The sequence below is a fragment of the Argopecten irradians genome, chromosome 5 (assembly GCF_041381155.1).
Source record: "Argopecten irradians isolate NY chromosome 5, Ai_NY, whole genome shotgun sequence".
NCBI lineage: Eukaryota > Metazoa > Mollusca > Bivalvia > Pectinida > Pectinidae > Argopecten > Argopecten irradians.
Genome location: NC_091138.1, coordinates 5,304,092 through 5,309,407, shown reverse-complemented (window position 1 = coordinate 5,309,407; position 5,316 = coordinate 5,304,092). Strand labels below are relative to the sequence as shown.

General features: G+C 41.9%; 1 pseudogene; it reads right to left on the bottom strand.

The window, feature by feature from the left end:
• Positions 1-1,839: 1,839 nt before the first annotated feature.
• LOC138324225 (uncharacterized) lies at positions 1,840-2,973 on the bottom strand (annotated as a pseudogene).
• Between the last annotated feature and the right edge of the window lie 2,343 nt (positions 2,974-5,316).

Below are 5,316 nucleotides of genomic sequence, written 5' to 3'. Positions count from 1 at the left end.
AATCGGTAGACATGATGGCCGACATGGTGCCATATTGGATTTTGGGACCGATCGGTAGACATGATGGCCAACATGGTGCCATATTGGATTTTGGGACCGATCGGTAGACATGATGGCCAACATGGTGCCATATTGCATTTTAGGACCGATCGGTAGACATGATGGCCGACATGGTGCCATATTGCATTTTGAGACCGATCGGTAGACATGATGGCCGACATGGTGCCATATTGCATTTTAGGACCGATCGGTAGACATGATGGCCAACATGGTGCCATATTGCATTTTAGGACCGATCGGTAGACATGATGGCCGACATGGTGCCATATTGCATTTTAGGACCGATCGGTAGACATGATGGCCGACATGGTGCCATATTGCATTTTAGGACCGATCGGTAGACATGATGGCCGACATGGTGCCATATTGCATTTTAGGACCGATCGGTAGACATGATGGCCGACATGGTGCCATATTGCATTTTAGGACCGATCGGTAGACATGATGGCCGACATGGTGCCATATTGCATTTTAGGACTGATCGGTAGACATGATGGCCGACATGGTGCCATATTGGATTTTGAGACCGATCGGTAGACATGATGGCCGACATGGTGCCATATTGGATTTTGAGACCGATCGGTAGACATGATGGCCGACATGGCGCCATATTGAATTTTGGGACCGATCAGTAGACATGATGGCCGACATGGTGCCATATTGCATTTTGGGACCGATCGGTAGACATGATGGCCGACATGGTGCCATATTGAATTTTGGGACCGATCGGTAGACATGATGGCCGACATGGTGCCATATTGGATTTTGGGACCGATCAGTAATCATGATGGTCGACATGGTGCCATATTGGGTTTTGGGACCGATCGGTAGACATGATGGCCGACATGGTGCCATATTGGATTTTGGGACCGGTCGGTAGACATGATGGCCGACATGGTGCCATATTGGATTTTGGGACCGATCGGTAGACATGATGGCCGACATGGTGCCATATTGGATTTTGGGACCGATCGGTAGACATGATGGCCGACATGGTGCCATATTGGATTTTGAGACCGATCGGTAGACATGATGGCCGACATGGTGCCATATTGCATTTTGGGACCGATTGGTAGACATGATGGCCGACATGGTACCATATTGGATTTTGGGACCAATCGGTAGACATGATGGCCGACATGGTGCCATATTAGATTTTGGGACCGATCGGTAGACATGATGGCCAACATGGTGCCATATTGGATTTTGGGACCGATCGGTAGACATGGTGCCATATTGCATTTTAGGACCGATCGGTAGACATGATGGTCGACATGGTGCCATATTGGATTTTGGGACCGATCGGTAGACATGATGGCCGACATGGCGCAATATTGGATTTTGGGACCGATCGGTAGACATGATGGCCGACATGGTGCCATATTGCATTTTAGGACCGATCGGTAGACATGATGGCCGACATGGTGCCATATTGCATTTTGGGACCGATCGGTAGACATGATGGCCGACATGGTGTCACATTGGATTTTGATACTTTAAGATTGTTACCGCTATTTCTCAAAAAGTTCTGAAGGGTGGAAAGCCGGAGTATCTGGATAAAAACCCTCTACCTATTCAGTATTCGACAAATACACCATGTTCATGTCGGTTTCAAACTCATGAACCAGAGTTTGAGGACCTGTTTTAATGTGTTGAACAAGTGACCCCAAAAATCAATCTTATTATCAATATGTTTTACTTTATGCTTAAGATATATAATGCACCAAAGTACACTGCATGTGTAAATTATGACAGCATTATTGCTTTAAAACATTATAATTACACATTGCTAAAGTGTACTTGAATTGTAATGAATTTTAAACATGCCTCTTCGGAAGAATGTTGTTTCTGTCCTTTTGGAAGAAATGCTGGCATGTGAGATTCAATACCTATCGCGCTAAGAAATTCAACCGAATCTCGAAAACCTCTGTCAACAATAAGAACATCCTCCTCTTGCAGCCACTCCCGCGTGTTTTCCATATTGAAGTTAATGTTATGCTTGATAATACTTTGATCATTATTTTTTACATCAGCATGGTAGGGGCCAAGGGCAGAAATGATGTATCCAGTCGTCGATACAATCATCATTGGCTTTACAAGGGGTCTGTTCTTGTGAAGGCCATAGGATCGTCGTTGGAATTTAAAGTTGTGACTTTTTTGAATGAAGATATATGTTCCATCGACGACCAGAATTGCGTTACTGTGTATGATATCACCAAATAGTTCCTGTGCAAGAGGTCTGGTGTGTTTGTTGATAATATCATCCCGGTTTATATGTTCAAATCCCACATAATTAGGTATGAAGTTAGCATTCAAAGATACCCTGGCTGATGAGACTGCTCTCTGGACACTTGATTTCTCAATATAAAATAGTGTTGACAACAGTCTATTTGACATTCCTGTCCTTAACTTCAAAAGTAAGAGTGCCACAGCCATGCGAGTCGTTCTGTTTTTTTGTACAGCGCATGTCAGATACATGAGAACAAATATCATTGAAGTCATGTTTTGAAATTCCAGTTAGTGAAAGGTAGTCAGAATTGTTCAGGCCACTTTCTGAATCAAAATCAATTATGTATTGTTCACTTCTTAATGTGACATCCCTAACATTCTGTATTAAGAATTAATTTCACTTTTGTTGAAAAATGTTGTGGAGTCATTCCAGTCATTTACTTGAATGACTGTTTCAAGTGCACTTTCACAAAAATGTTCACTGTTGTTGACATGGCATGGACAACATCTCGATCCTGCATGCAATAAATGACCTTTTTCTACAAAAAGTTCTTATCTACATTCTGCAAAAACAGTTATCAATTTAACACCCCTTCTCTTACATACACAGCATGTTGAATGGATGTTCCCTGAAGACAGGATTTTTAGGTCATCTGACCGAAGGTTAGGATGACCTATTGTCATCGTGTTTCGTCCGTCGTCGTGCGCCGTCCGCCGTCCGCCGTGCGTCGTGCGTAAGACTATTTATACAAAAGCCTACTCCTCCTTCATCCTTTGATGGATTTCATCCATATTTGGTTTGAAGCATCATTAAGGAAGGACAATCATATTTTATATAAATGAGCCTGGTCCGACCCCTAGGGGCTGAGGGGTTGGGCACCAAAAGGGCAAATTTTCTTATTTTAAGCTTTAAAATCCTACTCCTCCTTCATCCTTGGATGGATTTCATCCATATTTGGTGTGAAACTTCATTGGGGAAGGACAATCTTATTTTATATAAATGAGCTTGGTCCGACCCCAAGGGTCATAGGGGTTGGGCACTAAAAGGGCAAATTTTCTTAATTTTAGCTTTAAAATCCTACTCCTCCTTCATCCTTGGATGGATTTCATCCATATTTGGTGTGAAACTTCATTAGGGAAGGACAATCATATTTTATATAAATGAGCCTGGTCCGACCCCTAGGGTCAGAGGGGCGGGGCCACAAAATGGCAAATTTTCTTAATTTTAGCTTTAAAATCCTACTCCTCCTTCATCCTTGGATGGATTTCATCCATATTTGGTTTGAAACATCATTGGGGAAGAACAATCATATTTTATATAAATGAGCCTGGTCCGACCCCTAGGGGCTGAGGGGTGGGGCCCCAAAAGGGCAAATTTTCTTATTTTAGCTTTAAAATCCTACTCCTCCTTCATCCTTGGATGGATTTCATCCATATTTAGTGTGAAACATCATTAGGTAAGGACATTCATATTTTATATATTTGAGATAGGTGTGACCCCTAGGGGCTGAGGGGTGGGGCCCCAAAAGTGCGAATTTTCTTATTTTAAGCTTTAAAATCATACTCCTCCTTCATCCTTGGATGGATTTCATCCATATTTGGTGTGAAACATTATTGATGAAGGACAATCATATTTTATATAAATGAGCCTGGTCCGACCCCTAGGGTCAGAGGGGCGGGGCCACAAAAGGGCAAATTTTCTTAATTTTAGCTTTAAAATCCTACTCCTCCTTCATCCTTGGATGGATTTCATCCATATTTGGTTTGAAACATCATTGGGGAAGGACAATCATATTTTATATAAATGAGCCTGGTCCGACCCCTAGGGGCTGAGGGGTGGGGCCCCAAAAGGGCAAATTTTCTTATTTTAGCTTTAAAATCCTACTCCTCCTTCATCCTTGGATGGATTTCATCCATATTTAGTGTGAAACATCATTATGTAAGGACATTCATATTTTATATATTTGAGATAGGTGTGACCCCTAGGGGCTGAGGGGTGGGGCCCCAAAAGGGCAAATTTTCTTATTTTAAGCTTTAAAATCCTACTCCTCCTTCACTTGGATGGATTTCATCCATATTTGGTGTGAAACATTATTGATGAAAGACAATCATATTTTATATAAATGAGCTTGGTCCGACCCTAGGGGCTGAATGGTGGGGCCTCAAAAGGGCAAATTTTCTTAATTTTAGCTTTAAAAACCTACTCCTACTTCATCTTTGAATGGATTTCATCCATATTTGGTGTGAAACATCATTTGGGATGGACAATCATATTTTATATAAATAAGCCTAGTCCGACCCCTAGGGGCTGAGGGGTGGGGCCCCAAAAAGGCAAATTTTCTTAATTTTAGCTTTAAAATCCTACTCCTCCTTCATCCTTGGATGGATTTCATCCATATTTGGTGTGAAACATTATTTGGGACGGACAATCATATTTTATATAAATGAGCGTGGTCCAACCCCTAGGGGCTGAGGGGTGGGGCCCCAAAAGGGCAAATTTTCTTAATTTTAGCTTTAAAATCCTACTCCTCCTTCATCCTTGGATGGATATCATCTATATTTAGTGTAAAATATTATTGGGGAAGGACAATCATATTTGATGTAAATGAGCGTGGTCCAACCCCTAGGGGCTGAGAGGTGGGGCCCCAAATTGGGAAATTTTCTTAATTTTAGCTTTAAAATCCTACTCCTCCTTCATCCTTGGATGGATTTCATCTATATTTAGTGTAAAACATTATTGGGGAAGGATAATCATATTTGATGTAAATGAGCGTGGTCCAACCCCTAGGGGCTGAGGGGTGGGCCCCAAATGGGGAAATTTTCTTAATTTTAGCTTTAAAGTCCTACTCCTCCTCCATCCTTGGATGAATTTTATCCATATTTGGTGTGAAGCATCATTGGGGAAACACAATTATATTTTATATAAATGAGTCTGGTCTGAACCCTAGGAACTGAGGGGTGGGGCCCCAAAAGGGCAAATTTTCTTAATTTTAGCTGGCTCACTTCCTGTTTTAAGGTTTCAGTCTC